Here is a 27,259-nt window from a genome sequence, read left to right as displayed (position 1 = left end):
AGTATAATGCTGTAAATTTACAGGTAAATACCTACCTAATATACAATTATTTTACAGTACTACGCAGCATTGCAGGTTGGCTTAAGACTGCTCCCTGAAATGTAATATTGTAAGAAAAACAATACGTGTACAAATATATATATTTATTCAAATTCATAACATGAATTGCACTTTAACCACAAAGAACAACATTTGAAAACATTACAACTCCAGATAGTAGGGGAGAGAAAGAGACAGAGATACAGTGATAGGAACATTGACAAATACTGGCCAATAATGTACTTCACCATACACAAACCAAGACATCAGAATAGGTCATTCTTGAAAATACAGGATTATGTAAGAACTGCTTGCCTGTGAGTGAGTGAGTGAGTGAGTGAGTGAGTGAGTGAGTGAGTGAGTGAGTGAGTGAGTGAGTGAGTGAGTGAGTGAAAGGGGCTGAGAGAGAAGGATGATAGGGAGCAGGGCTTGACTGGAGCCAGAGAAGCACGCTACTGCAAGCCAACACAGGCTCCAGGATGGCGCAAGCAGATCATTTGCTGACCCAAACCGCATGGCAGGATTTCTGAAAGAATGAGAGATGCAAACAAGTCTTGAATAAATCTCAGTGGCGTGCAGATTATCACCCCAACCTTTGAAACTCTGATCCTCCTTAGCTCTGATACGTCAACTAGGAGAAACATGGAAATTGAAAGAATAGAAGGAGAGATTGCCATCACTACTATTACTCACTGGGTAAAAAGGCAGATGACATCTGACAAATAAAGTTTGTGTTCATCAGGTGTGTGTGTGTACTTACAATGTTGGAGTTTTTCCACTCAAACTCCTTCAGGTCTGCGAGAAAGCACTTAACATGTGGGTCAATTGGCAATGGCTTCCGCTGAACGACCTTTCCGGTTTTGCGGCTCACTCCTGCTTTCACTGTGCATTTGGTTCCTTCAACATAAATGTTTTTAATATATTCTGAGGCATTGAAAAAAAGAATATGAAATATCATTGCAATGTAACTAACAAATGCTAAATGTAACATCAATGAATGTTCAATGCTTACCTCTGCATCAGCGCCAAGGTTGCAGAGGCTGACTCCTGGTATTCTATGTTAAATTCATAGAAAGTGCTGAAGAGCACAGAGGGCAGCAACAAAGTTGGACTCACTGTCCATAACACAGACCACTCTCCCCTCGATCGACACCATCCATTTTGAGGAACCCAATAGAGTATTTCCTGAAATACACAAAAGGGTGTTAAGTGTATACTTACTAGACATCTCTGGATAGGTACCACAATACTATATATTTCTGTTCCACCTTAAATCAAATAAATGTATTACCAAGCATAATCAGCCTTGGTGTGTCTGGCAAAGGAATTTACGCCTCGACATCAACCCGAGTTGCAGTGACCTAAAATCACAAAACATTTAAAAAATATATTAAAATCATGTGTAAAAATAGTACAGTATAAACACAATTAATCATATAAACTTTATAAGTATAAAAACACTATTCCTTACATCTGCCAAGAGGAAGAGAGACTAACAGCAGTGGCTGTTAGATTGTCATTGCCTTTAATGTAACCGTCAATTTCATTCAGCAGGCACTAGATCCCTCTTGTCAACTTTTTAAAATGCCAAAAGACCAAGTTGAGAATTCTCTTACCCTTGTTCAGGAGAGCTTGAGTCAGGCGACTGTCAATCACGATGCCAGTGAGGGTATTGAAGTGGTCGCATAGTCATAACTTGGTGAAAAGCAAAGGCCACTGTTCTTGGAGGTCACTGATGCTTGGAGGAGGACAAGTGTACTATCCATTGTTACAGATCCTATCCATTCTTCATTTTAAAAATACAAAGAAAAAAAAACTGTTAGGCTATGCGCTGCACTCCATACCCGCACAAGAGGACAAACAATTTACAGAAACATTTGTATATTTTTGTACTTATGTATTTTTGTCATTTCCATACCTTTTATTGCATATGCCTCGCTCCATCATAGCATAATCCATTGATTTTGAGGTCAAACAAACTATTTACAGAAACTTTTTAACCTCGTGTGTGAATTTGCACTCTTAGAAAAAAGGATTCCGAAAGGGTTCTTTAGCTGTCCCCATAGGAGAACCCTTTTTGGTTCCAGGTAGAACCCTCTGTGGAAAGGGTTTTACATAGAACCCATAAGACTTCTACCTGGAACCAAAATGGTTATACATGTACCTGGGATTTAAAAAAAGGGATCTTCAAAGGGTTCTCTTACGGGACAGCCAAATATCTAGAACCTAAAGTGGTTACCACCTTTTTTCATAACAATAACATAAATGTGTTACATTTATCAATCATGACCTCACCTCTTTGGTTGAAGGACTGAAGCATTTCCAGGCACTATATTGGCATCAAATGGTATTTTATGTCCTCCGGCTGAACATATTCAAGGTTGTTAATATTCTCCACTCCAAAATTTGCCCTCAGATGCTCCGACAAAGATCTCCCCATCTCGGTCTCCAACTCGGGCAATTGGTGTTTAATTGCATCTTGAAGACCCTCCATGCCTAAACTGGTTTAAGGAGAACAAACTGAGTGATGCAGAGAAACCTGACACTTTATAAATTGGTAGTGGGTAATAATTACTCAGATTATCTTCATTTTAACACACACATTATTAAATCAGAGGATCTGGTATAAAATGAACCTGAGATCAACCACTGACAGACTGATACACCCCAACAATTAAATGGACCTGTGATTCTGTGACCAGAATCAGTGAGATCTTTCCTAATGTGTATCCGTCATCATTTTCAAACATTACAATAAGGCCTTTAGTGCATGTTGTTACTTTGTATACAATTTTAGACACCTCTGCAGTGCTTTGCAAACACTTTTGACTGTCCAGCTCCATGAATGGCGTTTTTATATAACTGCTCCTCAAATTAATTCATGACACCAACAACGTCAATGCTATGTGGAAACAATTGGTTGGCTGTATAAGTAAGATTGGAGTAACTGTTGGCAAGACAAGTTCTGGCACACTCCTTGAAGTAGGGGTGCTTGCTCTCAAACATCAGTGTCCACAAAAGAATGAGTAACCCAAATTGCAGGATGAGGTCGGGGTAGGATAACAAGTAGTGATGCTTTGGTGCAAGGGCACTCTACCCCACAAGCAAAACTGTAGTTCGCAACATTTCTATGTTTGTTTTTTTACAAGTAATGAAAGATTTAATATATAGGAAACAGAAATTGCAGGATTTACACCTGTACATTCCCAATATAAAGTTACTTCCAGCTACCAGCCAGCCTGCAATATGAAAATTAACTACCCCCAGCCACCAAATTGCATGAACAAACCAAAAGAGCCATCAAGCTATATGTTACTATGCAACTAATGCCAACCACACAATCTAAACAAAAATAATTCTAGACTACAAGGCTAAATGAAATATCAGTCTGTGCCTGATGTTTCAGATATCATTAATTAATTAAACTTTGCCTAATTAATGGTTGGATAAGGATCACTTCTGAAAGATTATCAAAAGCACGAGGAAAATTAAACTCACTCGGGAAAATGCCACGACCATCTCCCTGGACAATGGCTGCTAGCAAGCTAACCACACAATCTGAAGAAAACGAAAATAAAATAACTTTAATATCCTTCAGGGTAAAATATCAGTCTGTGCCTGTTGCTGAATTTATTAATTTAATGGACTTATTTGTCCATTAACAAAAGCATAGGGGGAATATCCCACTACACTTTCGCTAAATCACACGTACCTCCAGGCTGAATAGAGCTAACGTTAACCATAGCTATTTAGAGAAAGGTGTCCAATGGAGTTCGCCATCTCTGAGCTGTAAGCTAACGTTAGAAAGCACCTTTCATCTGAAAGCTTCCGTTCCCCTCATTCCAACTACAGAATCACCCAAAAAGTATACATCCCAAGACAAATTGTTAGTCCGTGCCTGCTGACAAACTAAAGATGTATTCGAAATAGCTAAACTCTCGCTCCCTGCCTAGAAGAAATGTATTTGTCCGGTGAAGCCTACGACCACTTTGCCACTAATAGCGTTAGCACCATGTCATGCATCCACAGGTTAAGTAGCCTATCCAAAGGAACACACATACGGATTTCTGCACGTTGTTAATACTGAAATGGTTCGCTCTATAGCTACATTATCACTGATTATTTTACCCACAAGAAAGATGAACGCAACAGACCGACATGTCAATTTGGCTATAGTATACGGTTAGCTAACCCAATCCAAACGAATTAACGTTAGCTAACTAGACAACGTTAGTAGCTTAGTTAAGAAAACCTGCAGTAGGTATATGGAATTAGTACATACCTAGCATCTGCTCAAAAATATTTAGGCGACTTTTCAACGAAAATACAAAATAAAATAGCTCGAGTAGAACAGAAAGCTAATTTCCTCTTGAGTCTTCCCTCACAGACCGTTTGGCCCGGAGCATCGCATAGTGGAAATTAAGTCTGTTCTCAGGGCAGGCATGGTTGTACATAGATTCGAGTCGCATCGGGGACATTGTTAGCATTTTACATAATTATCCTAACCTGCTGCGTTAATTATCGTAACCTGCTAAGAAAAGTAACTTCTGCTAGTCAAAACCGGCAGACCTGCCCTGAGAACAGTCTTGGTTTCAACTATGAGATACAACTCACTTTCTCACTCACACTCACACTCCACAGACCGTTTGGCGCCGCCCACTACAGCACTGTTCGGGTACTACTGTAAAGAAATACAGTAAATTAGAGTACTTTTTACAGGAGGCTTACAATTACAGTTAATAACAGTATTTTTCAGCATTTTACCCATAATGCAGTGCAATCTACAGCATTAATGCTGTAAAACACATTTAAGGTATTTACTGTGCATTCTACAGTGTTTTACTGTTGAAATTACAGAAAAGTCTTAGTGTAGTTGTATTATGGTTTTTATCATTCTTCAATGGAATGCTAGAAGCCTTATTGTCAATGGTCAAGAGTTTAAGAAATGTTTAATTGATTTAGAGATGAAACCTGATGTGATATGTGTTCAAGAAACGTGGCTTAGATCCCATCTTGATTATACTATTCCTGGTTATTGTTCATACAGATCTGATAGAACAACTGGTCAGGGTGGAGGATGCGCTACGTTCATAAAGGAAGGTTTTTCATATCGTAAAATATCTGTTCAACTTGAATATGAATGTGTGATGGTTGAAATCTACTTTACAGGTGGTAATACTAAGCAGTTAATTTTCTATAGTCCTTGTTGATAACCATATGTAGCGATGTTTGATGAAATATCTGGATACTTGGGGACTTTGCCTCCTGAAATTCTACTTAATTTCCAAAGGAAGAGAGCTTTGGTGTGTAGGGTCGTTAAGTCTGCCAAGAGAAATGCAGTTAGACAGTTCTTTTCTACAATAGGCAGGGGTACTGGCCTGGGAGATGTTTGGTCCAAGTGGAAGAAGCAGGACTCTATTTCCGGTTTTGGTTGATGGTATGAACTGTAGCTCAGTAAAATCTATAAAATTGTTGCATGTTGTGTTTATATTTTTGTTCAGTATACATAGTGGGGTTACATTGAACGAAGTGTACAAGAAATGCAAGCGTGAGATTTTAAATGCTCATACTAACTTGCATAAGAAAATTGATATTGTTGACTCTTCCTTGGATGCTGATTTTACATTGCCTGAGATGCAATTGGCCCTAAGAGGCTGTGGATATACAGCCCTGGGTCATGATAAATGGTCTTATCTAATGTTAAGCATCCTCCTGATGAGGTCATAAATATTCACATGGAATTATTTAATAAGATCTGGAGGGAAAGGGTTATTTATACATTCTGGATGGAAACGTTAAGTTCTATTAACTTTTGTAACGCCTGGGAAGTATCCTTCATCCTTCAAGTATCCTTCACCAAAAATTCTGAAATCTCCATCCCTAACTACAACATTTTCAGACAAGGGGGCGGTGTTGCAATCTATTGTAAAGATAGTCCTACTATCCAGGTCTGTACCCAAACAATTTGAACTTCTACTTTTAAAAATCCACCTCTCTAAAAACAAGTCTCTCACCGTTGCCGCCTGCTATAGACCACCCTCTGCCCCCAGCTGTGCTCTGGACACCACATATGAACTAATTGCCCCCCCATTTATCTTCAGAGCTCGTGCTGCTAGGCGACCTAAACTGGAACATGCTTAACACCCCAGCCACCATACAATCTAAGCTTGATGCCCTCAATCCCACACAAATTATCAATGAACCTACCAGGTACCACCCCAAAGCCGTAAACATGGGCAGCCTCATGGATATCATCCTAACCAACTTGCCCTCTAAATACACCTCTGCTGTTTTCAACCAAGATCTCAGCGATCACTGCCTCATTGCCTGCATCCGTAATGGGTCAGCGGTCAAACGACCTCCACTCATCACTGTCAAACGCTCCCTGAAACACCTCAGCGAGCAGGCAATTCTAACCGACCTGGCCGGGGTATCCTGGAAGGATATTGATTTCATCCCGTCAGTAGAGGATGCCTGTTTTTTTTTTTTTAAATGCCTTCCTCACCATCGTAAATAAGCATGCCGCATTCAAGACATTTAGAACCAGGAACAGATATAGCCCTTGGTTCTCTCCAGACCTGACTGCCCTTAACCAACACAAAAACATCCTATGGAATTCTGCATTAGCATCGAACAGCCCCCGTGATATGCAACTTCTCAGGGAAGCTAGAAACCAATATACACAGGCAGTTAGAAAAGCCATGGCTAGCTTTTTAAAGCAGAAATTAGCTTCCTGCAACACAAACTAAAAAAAGTTCTGGGACACTATAAAGTCCATGGAGAATAAGAACACCTCCCAGCTGCCCACTGCACTGAAGATATGAAACACTGTCACCACCAATAAATCCACTTTAATTGAGAATTTCAATAAGCATTTTTCTATGCTTTCCCCTTGGCTACCCCCTACCCCAGTCAACAGCACTGCACCCCCCACAGCAACTCGCCCAAGCCTTCCCCATTTCTCCTTCTCCCAAATCTAGTCAGTTGATGTTCTGAAAGAGCTGCATAATCTGGACCCCTACAAATCAGCCGGGCTAGACAATCTGGACACTTTCTCAACCCCTATTACTAGCCTCTTCAACCTCTCTTTCGTGTCATCTGAGATTCCCAAAGATTGGAAAGCAGCTGTGGTCATCCCCCTCTTCAAAGGGGGAGACACTCTAGACCAAAACTGCTACAGACCTATATCTATCCTACCCTGCCTTTCTAAGGTCTTCGAAAGGCAAGTCAACAAACAGACTACCGACCATTTCGAATCCCACCATACCTCTGCTATGCAATCTGGTTTCAGAGCTGGTCACGGGTGCACCTCAGCCACGCTCAAGGTCCTAAACGATATCTTAACCGCCATCGATAAGAAACAATACTGTGCAGCCGTATTCATTGACCTGGCCAAGGCTTTCGACTCTGTCAATCACCACATCTTCATCGGCAGACTTGATAGCCTTGGTTTCTCAAACGATTGCCTCGCCTGGTTCACCAACTACATCTCTGATAGAATTCAGTGTGTCAAATTGGAGGGCCTGTTGTCCAGGCCTCTGGCAGTCTCTATGGGGGTGCCACAGGGTTCAATTCTTGGACCGACTCTCTTCTCTGTATACATCAATGATGTCGCTCTCGCTGCTGTTGAGTCTCTGATCCACCTCTACGCAGGCAACACCATTCTGTATACTTCTGGCCCTTCTTTGGACACTGTGTTAACTAACCTCCAGATGAGCTTCAATGCCATACAACTCTCTTTCCATGGCCTCCAATTGCCCTTCAATACAAGTAAAACTAAATGCATGCTCTTCAACCGATCGCTGCCTGCACCTGCCTGCCCGGCCAACATCACTACTCTTGATGGTTCTGACTTAGAATATGTGGACAACTACAGATACCTAGGTGTCTGGTTAGACTGTAAACTCTCCTTCCAGACTCACATCAAACATCTCCAATCCAAAGTTAAATCTAGAATTGGCTTCCTATTTTGAAACAAAGCATCCTTCACTCATGCTGCCAAACATACCCTTGTAAAACTGACCATCCTACCGATCCTCGACTTCGGCGATGTCATTTACAAAATAGCCTCCAATATCCTACTCAATAAATTGGATGCAGTCTATCACAGTGCCATCCGTTTTGTCACCAAAGCCCCATATACTACCCACCACTGTGACCTGTACGCTCTCGTTGGCTGGCCCTCTCTTCATACTCATCGCCAAACCCACTGGCTTCAGGTCATTTACAAGACCTTGCTAGGTAAAGTCCCCCCTTATCTCAGCTCGCTGGTCACCATAGCAGCACCCACCTGTAGCACACGCTCCAGCAGGTATATCTCTCTGGTCACCCCCAAAAACAATTCTTACTTTGGCCGCCTCTCCTTCCAGTTCTCTGCTACCAATGACTGGAATGAACTACAACAATCTCTGAAACTGGTAACACTTATCTCCCTCACTAGCTTTAAGCACCAGCTGTCAGAGAAGCTCACAGATTACTGCACCTGTACATAGCCCATCTATAATTTAGCCCAAACAACTACCTCTCCCCCTTCTGTATTTATTTATTTTGCTCCTTTGCACCCGATTATCTCTATCTCTACTTTGCACATTCTTCCACTGCAAATCTACCATTCCAGTGTTTTACTTGCTATATTGTATTTACTTTACCACCATGGCCTTTTTTTGCCTTTACCTCCCTTATCTCACCTCTCTCATCTCTCTTGACCTGTCTTTTCCCTGCCCCTGTTGGATTAATAAACTGTTGTTAGTTTGACATTGTCTGCATCTGGGTCTTACCTTGGCCAACGTGACATGGTGTGATGAAAGAAACATACAGGAACTCAAATCCTTCTGTTCACCTGATTTAGAATTCCTCACAATCAAATGTAGACCGCATTATCTACCAAGAGAATTCTCTTCGATTGTAATCACAGCCGTATATATCCCCCCCCAAGCAGACACATCGATGGCTCTGAACGAACTTTATTTAACTCTCTGCAAACTGGAAACAATTTATCCGGAGGCTGCATTCATTGTAGCTGGGGATTTTAACAAGGCTAATCTGAAAACAAGACTCCCTAAATTTTATCAGCATATCGATTGCGCAACCAGGGGTGGAAAGACCCTGGATCATTGTTACTCTAACTTCCGCGACGCATATAAGGCCCTGCCCCGCCCCCCTTTCGGAAAAGCTGACCACGACTCCATTTTGTTGATCCCTGCCTACAGACAGAAACTAAAACAAGAAGCTCCCACGCTGAGGTCTGTCCAACGCTGGTCCGACCAAGCTGACTCCACACTCCAAGACTGCTTCCATCACGTGGACTGGGAGATGTTTTGTATTGCGTCAGACAACAACATTGACGAATACGCTGATACGGTGTGCGAGTTCATTAGAACGTGCGTTGAAGATGTCGTTCCCATAGCAACGATTAAAACATTCCCTAACCAGAAACCGTGGATTGATGGCAGCATTTGTGTGAAACTGAAGGCACGAACCACTGCTTTTAATCAGGGCAAGGTGTCTGGTAACATGACTGAATACAAACAGTGCAGCTATTCCCTCCGCAAGGCTATCAAACAAGCTAAGCGCCAGTACAGAGACAAAGTAGAATCTCAATTCAACGGCTCAGACACAAGAGGCATGTGGCAGGGTCTACAGTCAATCACGGACTACAGGAAGAAACCCAGCCCAGTCACGGACCAGGATGTCTTGCTCCCAGGCAGACTAAATAACTTTTTGCCCGCTTTGAGGACAATACAGTGCCACTGACACGGCCTGCAACGGAAACATGCGGTCTCTCCTTCACTGCAGCTGAAGTGAGTAAGACATTTAAACGTGTTAACCCTCGCAAGGCTGCAGGCCCAGACGGCATCCCCAGCCGCGCCCTCAGAGCATGCGCAGACCAGCTGGCCGGTGTGTTTACGGACATATTCAATCAATCCCTATACCAGTCTGCTGTTCCCACATGCTTCAAGAGGGCCACCATTGTTCCTGTTCCCAAGAAAGCTAAGGTAACTGAGCTAAACGACCGCCCGTAGCACTCACATCCGTCATCATGAAGTGCTTTGAGAGACTAGTCAAGGACCATATCACCTCCACCCTACCTGACACCCTTGACCCACTCCAATTTGCTTACCGCCCAAATAGGTCCACAGACGATGCAATCTCAACCACACTGCACACTGCCCTAACCCATCTGGACAAGACGAATACCTATGTGAGAATGCTGTTCATCGACTACAGCTTGGCATTCAACACCAGAGTACCCTCCAAGCTCGTCATCAAGCTCGAGACCCTGGGTCTCGACCCCGCCCTGTGCAACTGGGTACTGGACTTCCTGACGGGCCGCCCCCAGGTGGTGAGGGTAGGCAACAACATCTCCTCCCCGCTGATCCTCAACACTGGGGCCCCACAAGGGTGCGTTCTGAGCCCTCTCCTGTACTCCCTGTTCACCCACGACTGCGTGGCCATGCACGCCTCCAACTCAATCATCAAGTTTGCGGACGACACAACAGTGAACACCCCCATCCACATCGATGGAACAGTAGTGGAGAGGGTAGCAAGTTTTAAGTTCCTCGGCATACACATCACAGACAAACTGAATTGGTCCACTCACACAGACAGCATCGTGAGGAAGGCGCAGCAGCGCCTCTTCAACCTCAGGAGGCTGAAGAAATTCGGCTTGTCACCAAAAGCACTCACAAACTTCTACAGATGCACAATCGAGAGCATCCTGGCGGGCTGTATCACCGCCTGGTATGGCAACTGCACCGCCCTCAACCGTAAGGCTCTCCAGAGGGTAGTGAGGTCTGCACAACGCATCACCGGGGGCAAACTACCTGCCCTCCAGGACACCTACACCACCCGATGCTACAGGAAGGCCATAAAGATCATCAAGGACATCAACCACCCGAGCCACTGCCTGTTCACCCCGCTGTCATCCAGAAGGCGAGGTCAGTACAGGTGCATCAAAGCTGGGACCGAGAGACTGAAAAACAGCTTCTATCTCAAGGCCATCAGACTGTTAAACAGCCACCACTAACATTGAGTGGCTACTGCCAACACACTGTCAATGACACTGACTCTACTCCAGCCACTTTAATCATGGGAATTGATGGGAAATGATGTAAATATATCACTAGCCACTTTAAACAATGCTACCTTATATAATGTTACTTACCCTACATTGTTCATCTCATATGCATACGTTGATACTGTACTCTATATCATCGACTGCATCCTTATGTAATACATGTATCACTAGCCACTTTAACTATGCCACTTGGTTTACATACTTATCTCATATGTATATACTGTACTCAATATCATCTACTGTATCTTGCCTATGCTGCTCTGTACCATCACTCATTCATATATCCTTATGTACATATTCTTTATCCCCTTACACTGTGTATAAGACAGTAGTTTTTTTGGAATTGTTAGTTAGATTACTTGCTCGTTATTACTGCATTGTCGGAACTAGAAGCACAAGCATTTTGCTACACTCGCATTAACATCTGCTAACCATGTGTATGTGACAAATAAAATTTGATTTGATTTGATTTGAAACACAATAGTAATGGCTACTGTCTTTTTTTTTACATAAAAAAAACCTATGACACTATGTGGAAAGAAGGCCTACTGATTAAGATGGCAAGACTGGGTATTGGTGGGTAATTATCTGATGATTATGGAGTTGATAATGGTATTCCTCAAGGCATTGCTATCAGTCCTATTCTGTTCAACCTTATGATTAACAATGTGGATGGGGCATTGGGGTTTCCTTATATGCTATCGATGGAGCTTTTTGGAAGAGGGGAAGATTTGTCTCTCATGAGATCAAATCAATTCAACAAGCTACTGTAGATTGGCTGTTGAAAGACGGTCGATTGACTGCAGATTAAAATGATCAGTGTTGAAGTCTTGCTGTATGTTCTTCTCAAAGAATAAAGTTGTTGATAATAAACAGTTGTTTTTGTATCAGGGTTCGTACAGACAGTGGCAAGTCAAATTCAAGGACTTTCAAGTAATTTTTCAAGCACTTATATTTATTTTCAACAACCATCAATTTGTAGTAGTTCATATTATGCAATTGTTTCTAGTCGCCATGAGATGGCAGTACATCACCACAGCCTCATGTGGCTCTTCAGGGCCAATTCATGCTGGCAATGTCAAAGTTTGATGCATTTTTTGACACGTTACACAATGCCGGTTGGTTAGGTACAGTTATGTAGTGGTAAAAAAAGTTGGGTAAACTATACTGAACAAAAATATAAAACACAACATGCAACATCTTGGTCCCATGTTTTATGAGCTGAAATAAAATATCCCAGAAATGTTCCATAAGCACAAAAGGCAGACATCAATCTACATTTTCCCGTCATTTTAGCTATCAATGTGACGTTAGGCGGTGCCTAATCAGTAAGTTCTGTACCTGATTGGCTAAGTGGCAGTGTTGGTGGAATGAGCGAGCTCGCCTGGAAGTCACAGCGCGAAACATGAGGAAATAAAACTCGGTACTCTGCCTGGAAATTAATTTGCAAGATCAATACATTTTATAATAATTTTCATAAAAATATTTGATCATTACCTATTCTCCTCTCATTTTAATTCAAGTACTTTTCAAGTACTAACCTGGGAAAATTTCAGATTTTCAAGGTATTCACGTACGTGAATTTTAGAGTGTGAAATTTAAGTACTTTAAGCACCTCAAGTACCTTGTGTGAACCCTGTTGTACAGACAGCCTATGTGTAGGGTTTTACATTCAAATATTTAGGTCTATGGTTCAACGAGAGATATACATGGAAAGAGCATGTAATAAATGTTGAAACAAAATGTAAGAAGTTGTTAAATCTTTTGTGCTCGGTCTTTGGTTATGAATGGGGTGCTGATAGATACTGTACATTAAGCCATGTAGTGTATCTATAGAGCTCTGGTCAGAATGGCAATTGATTATGGATACATAGTTTTTGTGGTGAAGACTTGGCTTCAGAGGCTGGACAGAATCCAATATAGATATTTAAGGATATGTATTGGTGCATTTAAATCAACACCTGTAAGTGCATTATTAGTAGAGGCAGGGAGATGCCTTAGGACATAACCCATAAAAAAATAGTTGTTAGCTTATTGGGTTAGACTGAAAGGCTGTGAAGTTGGTCATCTCAATGTTACTGTTCTAGATGACCTTTGGGAATATACTAGTAGAAAAGGCAGTGGCTTTGGATGGACAGTTGAAACATTTGCTGATGAGAGTGGTCTGATGGAGTTGGAGGTTGGCCCTTCTGTGGTGATGGGGGATGTTCCTCCGTCGTTACTCACAGATCCTGTTGTTGATCTAACCTTAAAATAGAAGATAAAATATTGGTCAGAAGTGAGTGATATAGGGGAACTGGTTGACAATTACATTGGTAGAAGCTTTTATAGTTGGAAGGGATTTGGGGGATGGGGAGGGTTTGCTAGAAGTTAGTAGGACTCTTTTTTATTTTATTAGTAGTACAGGATTATATAGGAGGGTTTAGTTTCTCATAATGTTTGCTTCTTTATTAATGTAGTCTTTAAACTGTGATTGACTTACACACTCCAGTACAGTAGGTGGTGGCAGGCACTTCTAATGTTTGTTTGAGGACTACCATAGATTTATAGAAGAAGTCATATCAAACTAGTGAAGAAGTAGGCGCAGATATAACAATGAGACAGATATTTCACTGGTTGTATAAATGTGAAGCATTTGGTTGGTGTTTCCACTCACTACCGAATATGGTGATGAGTGGAAGCCGTGGGCAGCAATGGGAGAACATGGAGCAAGATGGATTTTGGACGACATTCTCCTAATTTTCTAATCGATTAAACATTTGATCTCCATACAGTTTTGTGTTTCCAAAACGAGCAAACAGTGGACTGCGTTTTGGACCCTTTACCCTTTGCCAAAGTTTCTAAAAAATTGTGTTGTTTATAAGGAATGCAAGGGCAAATTTAGTTCATGCATACGCACTTTACAGAGTAGGCATTCCCTAACGGAAATATGCAAATACATGCTAGAACACGCAAATCGGATCTCACTAGCTCGTGCTTGGCTCTGCCCACCTCCTTGCTGGTTCTGCCCACTATGAGTAATTTGCTCCCATTGGAAATGACAGGCTCTGATCTAACTTTTTTATTTTTTGACAGCCATGAGTTCACATTTATTGATGTTAAGATATAGACCAGACGCTTTGGAAAAGGATTGTATCACATTGATCGATATGGGAATTTGGTTAGCATCTTTCAGAAAAAGTGTGGTATCGTCAGCCAGTTGGCTTAAAATAATTTTGTTACCAGCTTTGGAAATACCTTGTACAGGACTATTATTTATAGAATTTGTAAGAAGTTGGGTGATTAATAAAAACAGGTACGGAGAGATAGGACAACCTTGCCTAATTCCTTTCTTTTACTCAAATCAAGATGAGGTGCCATATTTCAATTTGATAGAGCTGTTACGATTTGTATAGTCTTAATAGCCTTACAGAAAAAATCCCCAAAGCCAAGTCTCTCAAGGGAGTGGAAGAGGAACTGATGCTCTACTGTGTCAAATGCTTTATAAAAATCTAAAAATAATATGAAGCTATCCTCGGTTATTAGGTCTGAGTAGCCAAGTATGTCTAATACTAGTCTGACATTGTTAGACATATGTCTGTTCCTCATAAAGCCAGACTGTGTTTCATCAATGATCAGGATCTGGTCTAACTTGGGTTAGTTATAAAGATCTTTGACGTAGGGCTGTATTCTGACTTTAGATCCGTGTGGTTAACTCAAGTTTGTGTGCAAATCTGACGTCAATAAATTACTTTAGACTTTTACATGATCTTTTGTTGTAGCATTATCATTTCACCTAAAATAACTATTAGCGCTTCCAATTATGTTAGTAAAAAATGTATACATCTCTTAAAGATGCGCTATGCAGAAATCGCTCCGCCATTTCCTGGTTGCTAAAATTCAAATATTCCATTTATTTGACAAAACAAGAAAGTATAGCGTAGAGAATCATTGTACCATCTAAATCGCTGTGAAATATATTTTCCATAACCACAAATATTGCATTTCAAGCTTTTTGAAGCTGGTGTACAAAACCAAAAGTAAAAGTGAAAACAAAACTTAAGAACAGGAAGCATAGAAATAACGCACATCTACTGCTTCTTAGACTTGCTTTCAATGAAAATGGCAGATCTTTAACACACATTTCTATATGCATTTTGTCAGGTTGCACAAAAAAGTTACATATTGCAGCTTTAAGGAATCTTACTTTATTTCTATTTGTGAAATGCAATTGGGGTTATTTGCATGTGGAAATATTACACAATGCTCCAACTTTCAGCATCAAATGTGATACAGGAGGGGAAATACATGATATAACAACATGATATAAAACAGAGTTACATCTCCACCTACTTGTCAGTACTTGCACTGCACATATACAGTTGAAAACACTGATTCACATGGAGTATAACATGGCTCTACAGTCCTCAATTAATCAAATTTCACTGTAGGTCTGGGGTTGAGGCACCCAAGTAAGTGTGCAGGTCTGCAACATTTGATTTGAAGATATTTGCTGGAATGTTTTTCATTTTCAACCATTTGTTTGCCTCAAACCGGTGACAGCCTCCAAAGTAGTAGTAATTTCCTCCTTCCCTTCCCTTAATCCAGAGTATATCAATGGGAGGAACAGTGCAGATGTTTGTGGAGTCCTATATAAATATATATACTTCTAATATTCAAAAGTAAACAAAACAATTAAACCTGTACTCCTTTTGTCAGATTCAAATATATATTCAGATCAAATCAAATTGTATTGGTCTCAGAAACATACAGTATTAGCAGGTGCTATTGCGGGTGTTTGCGAAATGCTTGTGTTCCTAGCTCTAACAGTACAGTAATATTTAACAATACACAACAATACACACAAATCTAAAAAGTAAAAGAATGGAATTAATAAATACAGAAATAATAGGATGAGCAATGTCGGTGTACGGAGTATAAACATTTTTAAGTAATAAGGCCTGAGGAGGTGACGTGTATATATACATATTTATTGTTTTTTAATTAGGCAAAATTAGGCAAGTATATTTATTCATTTTTAATTTGTCAAGTCAGATAAGAACAAATTCTTATTTACAATGACTGCCTACTGGGGAACAGTCGAACTGCCTCGTTCAGGGGCAGAACAACAGATTTTTACCTTGTCAGCTTGGGGATTCCTTTATGACTAACAGCTAAGGGCTGCTCTTACGCACAATGCACAATGCAATGCAGAGTCAGCCATATACCACAAACCCACAAGGAGCCTTATTGCTATTATAAATAGAGTAGAGCATTAAAAAATAAATGTTTTGTCATACCCGTGGTATACAGTCTGATATACCACAATTGTCAGCCAACCAACATTTTACCTATATACTAGGCAAGTCAGTTAAGAACAAATTCTTATTTTCAATGACAGCATAGGAACAGTGGGTTAACTGCCTTGTTCAGGGGCAGAATGACAGATTTATACCTGGCCAGCTCAGGAATTTGAACTTACTACCGATCACTAGTCCAATGCTCTAACCACTAGGCTACGCTGCCGCCCCAACATTCAGTGCCTGAACCACCCAGTTCAGGGATCGAACCAGCCTTCACTTTTTCCACATGTTGTTTTACGTTACAGCCTTATTCTAAAATGGATGAAATGTTTTTTTCCCTCATCAATCTACACACGATACCCTATAATGACAAAGCAAAAACAGGTTTTTAGATTCTTTTGCAAATTTATAAAAAAACAAAACTGAAATATCACATTTACATAAGTATTCAGACACTTTACTCAGTACTTTGTTGAAGCACATTTGGCAGCGATTACAGCCTCATGTCTTCTTGGTTATGGCGCTACAAGTTTGGCACACCTGTATTGGGGAGTTTCCCCCATTCCTTTCTGTAGATCCTCTCAAGCTCTGTCAGAATGGATAAGGAGCGTCACTGCGCAGCTATTTTCAGGTCTCTCCAGAGATGTTCGATCGGGTTCAAGTCCGGGCTCTGGCTGGGCCACTCAATAACATTCAGAGACTTGTCCCGAAGCCACTTCTGCATTGTCTTGGCTGTGTGCTTAGGATCATTGTTCTGTTGGAAGGTGAACCTTCTCCCCAGTCTGAGGTCCTGAGCACACTGGAGCAGGTTTTCATCAAGGATCTTTCTGTACTTTGCTCCGTTCATCTTTCCCTCGATCCTGACTAGTCTCCCAGTCCCTGCCGCTGAAAAACATCCCCACAGCATGATGCTGCCATCACCATGCTTCACCAGAGGGATTGTGCCAGGTATCCACCAGACGTGACGCTTGGCATTCATGCCAAAGAGTTCAGTCTAAATTTCATCAGACCAGAGAATCTTGTTTCTCATGGTCTGAGAGTACTTTAGGTGCCTTTTGGCAAACTCCAAGCGGGCTGTCATGCCTTTTACTGAGGAGTGGCTTCCGTCTGACCACTCTACCATAAAGGCCTGATTGGTGAAGTGCTGCAGAGATGGTTCTCCTTCTGGAAGGTTCTCCCATCTCCACAGAGGAACTCTGGAGATCTGTCAGAGTGACCATGTGTTCTTGGTCACCTCCCTGACCAAGGCCCTTCTCCCTGATTGTTCAGTTTGGCTGGGCGGCCAAACTTCTTTCATTTAAGAATGATGGAGACCACTGTGTTCTTGGGGACCTTCAATGCTGCAGACATTTTTTGGTACCCTTCCCCAGATCTGTTCCTTGACACAATCATGTTTCCAAGCTCTATGGACAATTCCTTCAACTTCATTGCTTGGTTTTTGCTCTGACATGCACTGTCAACTGTGGGACCTTGTATAGACAGGTGTGTTCCTTTCCAAATCATGTCAAATTAATTGAATTTACCACAGGTGGACTCCAATCACGTTGTAGAAACATGTCAAGGATGATCAATGGAAAGGATGCACCTGAGCTCAATTTCACATCCCATAGCAAAGAGCAAAGGGTTTGAGTACTTTTATACTTTTTAAAAATTTGTAATAAATTTGCAAAAAATTCTAAAAACCTGTTTTCACTTTGTCATTATGGGGTATTATGTGTAGATTGACGAGGACATTTTTTGATTTAATCCATTTTTGAATAAGGCTGTCAGGTAACAAAATGTGGAAAAAGGGAAGAGGTCTGAATACTTTCCGATTGTACTGTATATATATATATATATATATATATATATATATATATATATATATATATATATATATATATATATATATATATATATATATATATATATATATAATGGGATGTATAGACATTTTGGACAGTATATGGATAGAATATGTACTATATCTGAAGAATACGTAGGATTGAATAGAACATGTACAGAAATAGTCAAATAGGACAGGCCTTGACTAGAATATTCCCAGTCACCTTGCCGTGGTTAAATGCAATGGTTTGTGCATTCAAGTTTGCGCGAATGCTGCCATCCACGTTTTTTTTTATTTGGATAGGTTTTAATTGTCCTGGTGGGAACAACATCCCCTATGCACTTCAAGAAGCAAGGAAATGCTCATCCAGAAACAGCGCTCCTAGTGACCGGGGACTTTAATGCAGGCAAACTTAAATCTGTTTTCCCTGATTTCTTTTTTTTTTTTAGACCACCTTTACTCCACACACAGAGACACGTACAAAGCCGCTTGACCCAATCCCATCCTCCCTTCTCTAGGCCATCTCTGGAGACCTTCTCCCATTCCTCACTTCCTTCAACTCATCCCTGACCACTGGCTGCGTCCCCTCTGACTTCAAAATGGCCCGAGTTGCTCCCCTCCTCAAGAAACCAACTCATCTGACGTCAAAAACTATAGACCTGTATCCCTTCTTTCTTTTCTTTCCAAAACACTTGCGTCTGCTGTCTCTGATCAAGTTTCTCATTATCTCTCTCAGAACGATCTTCTTGACCCTAACCAGTCAGGCTTCAAGACGGGTCACTCAACTGAGATTGCTCTTCTCTGTGTCACGGAGGCTCTCCGCATTGCCAAATCTGACTCTCTCTCCTTTGTATCCACTGCCTTTGACACCGTGAACCATCAGATCCTCCTCTCCACCCTTTCAGGGCTGGGCGTCTCAGGCTATGCACACTCTTGGATTGCATCCTATCCGGCAGGCCACTCCTACCAGGTGACATGAAGAGGATCTGTGTCTGCACCATGTACTCTTACTACTGGTGTCCCCCAGGGCTCGGTTCTAGGTCTGGTTCTAGGTCTTCTCCTCTTCTGTCTGTACACCAAGTCACTCGGCTCCGTCATATCCTCACATGGTCTCTCCTATCATTGCTATGCGGATAACACTCACATTACCTCAACTACCTCGTACCCCTGCACATTAACTGTGTACCGGTATTGTTATTTTATTGTGTTACTATTTCCCTTTTTTTCATATTTTTGCTATTTGTTTATATTTTTCTTACTTTGGAACTGCATTGTTGGGAAAGGGCTCGTAAATAAGCATTTTACGATAAAGTCTACACCTGTTGTATTCGGCGCATATGGCAAATAACATTTTTATTTTAGGTTCTAGATAGCACCTTGGATTCACTAGATTCCACGACCACTTTACAACTCTTATTTCCTTTTTTGTTCACCACTGTAATCCATTTCTTCTCACTCTCATTTTCACTCGATGTTCCATCAGTTTCAAACAAAACATCTGCTTCTGCCATCTTCCTGACCATGCAGCCGGATTCCACCCTATTCTAGCCTGCTGATCATGCCAATGTATTGTGCCATAGGTCTACCATATTTATCTGATATGTTAAATGGGAAAGCCAAAACTATAGGGTTGGACTATTATACATTAATGCATTATTATTATACAATCTTAAAACATGAAGTTGATGTGAATCAAAATAATACCGTATTTCCCAAAGTTGTGTTGTATCCCATCATGATGGAGAGAAATGACAAAGGAATATTTAAAAGCGCTGCTATATCTCCCTATGTATCCTAGGGAGTGTAGTTCAGCAAATGATTAAAGTTCACAGGAACTTTTGTAATATTCTGCTTCTGATGATAAGACATTTTAATCAGAACCTGCAGTATTCTCTACTGTATGTGAGACAAAATACTATTTACTAACATCCCAGCCAAACTGAATCTCATAAACATGTATCCTAGCAATTAGTCATGCAGTTGAAAATAATAAATAAACAGAATGAATAAGCAAACAGACTCTTTAGGTGACAAACTTTTTATAATGAGGTTCGCACTTCGTTTTGAAGTGTTAGAACCTGATATTATGCCTTTTCCTTCAAAGAACACTTGGATGATTATGTGCAGATAAAAATGCTATTTTTGTAGGGATTTCAAAGAGTGAGCCAGGTTGCTGTGGTAACTAAAAGGATGTCTGGGCTTGGTGCTTTGCCCAGGTATTACTGGAAAGCTTCAAAGTAAGGAAGAACAATTGATGGTTTCTCCAACCCACAGTCAGGCTCTCCCACTAATGAGACAATTAAAAATGAATTATTGGACAGGAGAAGCAGGTTACTGCATTAAATCATAACAAATACTTTGAACTTCAATAGGATTGAATATTATTAATTGGTCACAAGGGTTATTAGCTGTAATCTAAAGCCCATTGGTAAAGAGGGTAAAAAACACCTGTCCTAAAAGTCAACAATGGAATAGAATAACGAGTTTGGCAAAGTAGGGTGTACAATCTCAGACAAACCAAATGGCATATAGTATACAGGATATGCTCTCTACTCAAAGCATTAGCCTTCTATACTGAGGAATTTAATGTATCAGATGTATAAGTTATTGAATTAAAACAACACTGTTCTCTCCCTAGCATGAGCCGTAGATGTTGCCATCCTCACTTATCAACGGACAGTGCAGTTATTTTATATAAATATTTGCATGTGTGTTGGTTTTCATCTGAGCTGCAAATATAAATATTATCTGAGGTTACAAATCTAAGGTACACATCTCTCCACTGTCAGCACATCAGTTTCTTTATATACTGTATACAATGCCACATCCAAGTCACTACTGCTTTGCTGTCAATCGCACAAACTGTGAGAATCACACACCAGATCATTACAGGAGAGGAAGAAAGTCTTGTCACTCACATCCAACAAACATGTAAATGACCCCTACAGTATGTACTGTATTTCCAGAAGTCCCACTGCACTTTCTATAGCCCATAACTGTCACAGCAGCACTAATTCCCAGTACAGTAGCTAACATATCTAAATAACCTAGATTGAGTTAGTCATACAGGTACAGCGTCAGGTCACGGAAGATTAGTTCTCACATAATGATTTGCAGTTAATATTAGATTTCAGCCCCCATGGGATTGTCGCGCTGGAGCTCCTCAAGAAAATTACCTGCCAACTCTCTGACAGCAGAGCTATGAGCTATTTTTATTTATTACACAGTGACATGCTTTTAAATTCAGAATTATTCTTACAGTGATGTTCAGCTTGTGTTTATACACTGTGTTGAACATGCATAAATGTAAAAACAAACACATATGTGGACCATTCAGCCAAAACAGGAGTTGGGCTGTGCCTAATTCAAGCAGTGCTTTTAAAAATGTTTTGCCTGAACATTGATTAAAAAAAGTGAAACTCAGATGATTTAAATGCACAAAAATCTTATTTTGACATTACTTCAAAAGAGAAGCGTAAGGAAGAGGTAGCCACTCTGCCAAGAGAGAGATGAGCAAACAGATGGGTTTTACATAAACAGCACAAACATCAAGAACACTGAGCTAAAGAGCTTGGCAGTCTCAGCTGATGAAGCAGACCAGGGAGGAATCGAGAGGCTTTAATGAGCAAGATACCCACTGTTCTTTGGGGTCTAATAAAATAATGAATAAAAAGTTCATCACATCATAATTGCTCCTAATGGCCGGGTGGCTGGATCAGTTGGTGGAGGAAGGAGATGGCAGTAGCCTGTCAGGCACCAGAGAAACATGAGGATGTGTCCCAAATGGCACCCCGTTCCCTATAGTACGCTGCTTTTGACCAGGGTCAATTTCAGACGGTGCCATGATGTGAGGAGGATGTCCACCGAGCCATGACTGTCGTCTCAATCATCTCTCTCAGCATTCAAAGTCTGATCATTTTACAGTCCAGCCGCGACCGGCCAGCCGCGACCTGGAAACCCATGAGGCACTGCACAATTGGCCCAGCGTCGTCTGGGATAGAGGAGGATTTGGCCGGCTGGGATGTCCTTGTCCCATCGCACTCTGGCGACTCCTTGTGGAGGCCGGGCACATGAAAGCTGACTTTGGTCGCCAGCTGTACAGCTGTTTCCTCCGACACATTGGTTCCGGCTGGATTCTGGGTTAAGCGGGCAGTGTGTCAAGAAACAGTGCGGCTTGGCGGGTCGTGTTTCGGAAGATGCATGGCTCTCGACCTTCGCCTCTCCCGAGTCCGTATGAGAGTTGCAGCGATGGGACAAGACTAATTAACTAACCCCATTCCGTACAAATGTGAGCAACTGCGACATTCAAATGAGGCTGCGAAGAAACCGAATGGGACTGTAGCGACTGTGTTGACATCAAAATCTGGGGTGTGAACTGCGTTTCTATTCAAGCGTTGATTGACATGGTAAAGGCTCTATAGTATTGGAGAAAAGTTGAAAAAACTGACCCCTCCGACGCTGTATGTTACATCGTGATGTGTCATGGCGTAACGTACAGCACGCATAAAGCAACTAATTCTGTCTTACAGCCTCTCTCCACCAGGTGTAGCACTTCTCTCACCGTTTAAAAACAAGGGACAGGGACAGGGTAAGGGGGGATACCTAGTCATTTTTTGCGTCATCACTGCAAGCTATCATGACCATCAAAAGCCTCACTTTAGCACCGCCCTAAAAACCTGATTGAAATTCGACACAAACCTTCAAATAGGTATGTAATGACACATTATATAAACTATTTATAGTGTTTTATTTACATTTTAGAGGCTATAAGGTGATAAGTTGGACAGATCGAGTGAAAAAGCCGTTTCCCCAAACGACATCTCTCCTTCTCACTATCACGCAGTAGGTTTCGCTTCCCCACCCACCATTTTTTTAAATACCCGACGGAGCTCATTGCCTTCTTGAATCATGCAGAGATGGGCATCATGAAGGTCTCGTCATTGATTTTGTTGGAAAGGGGAGAAATTGTGCTTTACAATGGTATTGATATTACAGTTGATCTGGAATTATTCTGTGTTTTGGGCGCTAAAATAAGGTCAATTGTGAGTTAGTTTACGTTACCAATTGGATATCACGAAATTGGGGAGAAAAAGGAGTAATTGGACTCATGGGTGTGTGGTTTGCTTGTATGACATCAAAGTGGTATTTATCATTCCCAATGTCTCATCTTTCATTACACATAGACTCCTCTCGATTTCCAGCATTTCCCTCACTCGGACAACAAATGTGCAAAAGTACCCCAATTAGCGGGAAGGATGGGGGCCTCTTCTTGTCGAGCGTAGTACTGTAATGGTTTTCCTCCTCATCGTCTGAAGAGGAGAGGCGAGAAGGATCGGAGGACCAATATGCGTCGTGGTAAGTGTCCATGGTTGTTTATTAAACACATAAACTGAACACTCTATACAAAGCAATAAACGTACCGTGAATAACGAAAACCGAAAACAGTACCGTGTGGTGTAAAACACAGACATGGAAACAATCACCCACAAAACAACAGTGAAACCCAGGCTACCTAAGTATGATTCTCAATCAGAGACAACTAACGACACCTGCCTCTGATTGAGAACCATACTAGGCCGAACACAGAAAAACAACATAGACACACAAAACATAGAATGCCCATCCAACTCACATCCTGACCCACTAAAACAAACAATTAACACAATAACTAGGGTCAGAATGTGACGGGTACTCAAGTTTATAAAGTCTGTCAGTCAAAACCCATAAAGCGCTGCAAATTGGAGAACCTGAGCTCTGACGTCCTGTATAGCATGTTACTGTACGGCCACAGGGTTCCAATTTAGGTGCTTATCAATGACAAAATCTGCCATTTTCAACCTATATACGGGATGACAGATGGAGAGACATTTTTGCAGTTTTAAAGCTAATTTCCTGCAATTCTACACATTTTTCCATGACTTATGATTAAGAGTGACGAAATCTATGGGGAGCCCCTGGAGGTCAGGGCCCCGGGGCACTTGCCCTGTAATTCGACCATGATTACTACAAGTTTAGATAGCTGGCTAGATTAATTTACCAGTCAACATTTTAGCTGACATGGGTTAATTGAGAGACTGTCAGTGACTGACATGAGAGAGACTGTTGATGGACAACCAAATTTCAAAATTAGACCCTGTGTATTCTACTATCCTAATGCTCAACAGTAAGCCCTAAGCGACCGTTTATGTCGCTTCTTCCCAGGGCTGGCCCTGCCCAGGCTGCACATCCAGGGGGAAGTTATGGTGATATAATGGGATTCCATGGGTCCTCACTTTACTGACACATAATGAAATTACCTGTTTATTGTCATTGTTAAATCTGGCCTGGGACAACATCTTGTCATGCGAGCGGAACAGGTGAACACAAGAGCAGACTCAGACGAGGAGACTGGGATGAGGTAACCAAGGTATTTATTGAAACACGGGGGGGAAGATTGAGTGCAGGCCAGGGGATGCTCGGGCGGGTTGCCGGAAAACCGGGTGCGGAGGCTGAGGCTGGAGCGAGAGCTGTTGGGATAGGGTAAGCAGGTCCGGAGGGGAATCCAAGGGAGTGTATAGTGGGAAATCCAGGACAGAGTAGCAGGACTGACGAGAAGTCGGACCAGAGTCAGAGCGGGCAGAACTGTAGCGGAGAGGAAAACAGGTTCAGGAAAGGGAAAACAGGCACAACAGGAAGAAATGGCTAGAAACATGGACTGATTGAGCATAGATTACGGTCTAGCAGTGTGGAAGTGGCAGGACTCAGTATTTGTATAGGTCTTGATTATGGAACAGGTTACGGCTGGTGGGGATCTGCTCTGACTCCAGCACACCTGTCTCTACACACACATAGCACAGGGGGAGTGGTGGCAGGTCAAGGAGACACAGGATGAGCACTAGAGGGCGTGGCAGGAGCAGATGTGACAGTACCCCTCCCTCTACGGGCAGCACCTGTTGCCAGCGCACGGTATAGGCAGGATGGTCATCGATGAGCCGAGGGGGTGAAGGAGCTGCTGCAGGAGGAGACACGGGACTGGAGCAGAAAGGTTTAAATCAGGGACACATGGAAGGTTGGGTGGATCTTAAGAGTCCGGGAGTTTCAGGTGCACAGAAGAGGGGTTAATGACACGATCAATCTCAAAGGGACCAATGAATCGGGGGGGTAAGTTTCCTGGAAACCACTTTCAAAGTCAAGTCATTCGACGAGAGCCATACCCTTTGGCCTGGAGTGTTGACTGGAGCTGAGGCACGGTGACGGTTAGCTTGGAATTGGGTTCTGGCTGAGGCACAGTGAAGGGCAGCCTGGTCCTCCTCCAGGTGGGATGACAACGGTGCATGTGGTCATGGACTAAGGGCACAGCTACCTCAACTTCTTGGGCAGGGAACAAGGGGGTTGATAGCCCAGAGCACACTCGAAGGGTGACATACCTGACGAGGCATTGATGAGGGTGTTGTGGGTATATTCCACCAAGGATAGCTGAGCACTCCAAGAGGAAGGGTTAGCCGAAATCACACAGAGTAGGGCAGTCTCCATCTACTGGTTGGCCTGTTCGGTCTGGCCGTTGGTCTGGAGATGATATCCAGAAGTAAACGGCCTATTTCTCAGGACCAGATGCTAGAATATGCATATAATTGACAGCTTAGGATAGAAAACTCTAAAGTTTCCAAAACTGTGAAAATATTGTCTGTGAGTATAACAGAACTGATATTGCAGGCGAAAGCCTGAGGGAAATCCAATCAGGAAGTGACTCTTATTTTGAAAGCTCTGTGTTCCTATGCATCCCTATTGACCATTGAAAGGGATATCAACCAGATTCCTTTTTCTGTGGCTTCCCTAAGGTGTCTACAGCCTTTAGACGTAGTTTCAGGCCTTTATTTTAGAGAATGAGCATAAACGTCCTCATTGCGTAAGTGGTCAGTTGTTGGCTCTCAGTGTGATTTTTGGGCAAAACAGAGAGGTAGCCATTTTTCCTCCCGGTCTTAGTGAAAAGCCAACTGTCCCGGTTGATATATTATCGAATAGATATTTGAAAAACACCTTGAGGATTGATTATAAAAAACGTTTGCCATGTTTCTGTCGATATTATGGATATAATTTGGAAATTTTGTCTGTTGTCATGACCACTATTTCCGGTGGATTCCTGGGCATAACGCATCAAACTAACGGAGGTATTTGGATATAAAAAATATCTTTATGGAACAAAAGGAACATTTGCTGTCTAACTGGGAGTCTCGTAAGTGAAAACATCCGAAGATCAAAGGTAAACGATTAATTTGATTGCTTTTCGTGACCAAGTTACCTGCCGCTAGGTGTACATAATGTTTTGTTGGTATATCGATAAACTTACACAAACGCTTGTATTGTTTTCACTGTGAAGCATAATTTCAAAATCTGAGATGACAGGGTGATAAACAAAAGGCTAAGATGTGTTTCGCTATATTTCACTTGTGATTTCATGAATATGAATATTTTCTAGTAAGATTATTTGACCGTTGCGCTATGCTATTTAGTGTAGTTGATGACAATTATCCCGGATCCGGGATGGGTGGTTCCAAGAGGTTATTAATTAATACCAAGTGCTGAACAGAAAGCTTTCCATACCTGAGATGGGGTCCCCTGTCGGAAACAATGTCAGTGGGAATGCCATGCAGCCGAAACACATGGAATACCAGCAGGTCCGAAGTCTCCTTGGAGGATGGAAGCTTGGAGGGGAATGAAGTGAGCCGCTTTCGAAAATCTGTCAATAATGGTGAGGATGACTGAGTTACCGTTAGATGGGGGAAGGCCAGTGACGAAGTCCAGAGCTATGTGTAACCAGGGGCGACTGGGTATAGGAAGAGGGCGAAGTATACCGGAAGTGGGTTTGGTGGAGGTTTTGTTCTGGGTACAGATCGAGCAGGCTGAGACGAACTCCCGGACGTCTCTCCCCATGGTGGGACACCAAAAGCGCTGACGCAGGAAGGTGACAGTCTGGTTCATGCCAGGGTGACAGGTGAGGTGAGTAGAATGGGCCCACAGAAGAATTTCAGAGCGAACTGATTCTGGAACAAACAGAGC

General features: G+C 41.9%; 1 long non-coding RNA gene across 4 annotated transcripts; it reads right to left on the bottom strand.

Annotated features, from left to right (window-relative positions):
- Positions 1-122: 122 nt before the first annotated feature.
- LOC112216229 lies at positions 123-4,682 on the bottom strand. Of its 4 annotated transcripts, none has more exons than XR_002948284.1 (8): positions 4,322-4,682; positions 3,538-3,597; positions 2,335-2,540; positions 1,656-1,825; positions 1,331-1,400; positions 1,052-1,224; positions 800-936; positions 123-565 (listed from the first exon to the last, which is right to left on the bottom strand). It is a non-coding gene; the product is annotated as an uncharacterized LOC112216229 (long non-coding RNA). The 4 variants fall into 4 exon arrangements; XR_002948286.1 differs by having other exon boundaries at positions 2,335-2,535; XR_002948283.1 differs by lacking the exon at positions 3,538-3,597.
- Positions 4,683-27,259: the final 22,577 nt, after the last annotated feature.

Source organism: Oncorhynchus tshawytscha, linkage group LG16 (genome assembly GCF_018296145.1).
Source record: "Oncorhynchus tshawytscha isolate Ot180627B linkage group LG16, Otsh_v2.0, whole genome shotgun sequence".
Classification (NCBI taxonomy): domain Eukaryota; kingdom Metazoa; phylum Chordata; class Actinopteri; order Salmoniformes; family Salmonidae; genus Oncorhynchus; species Oncorhynchus tshawytscha.
This window is presented reverse-complemented; position numbering and strand designations above follow the sequence as displayed.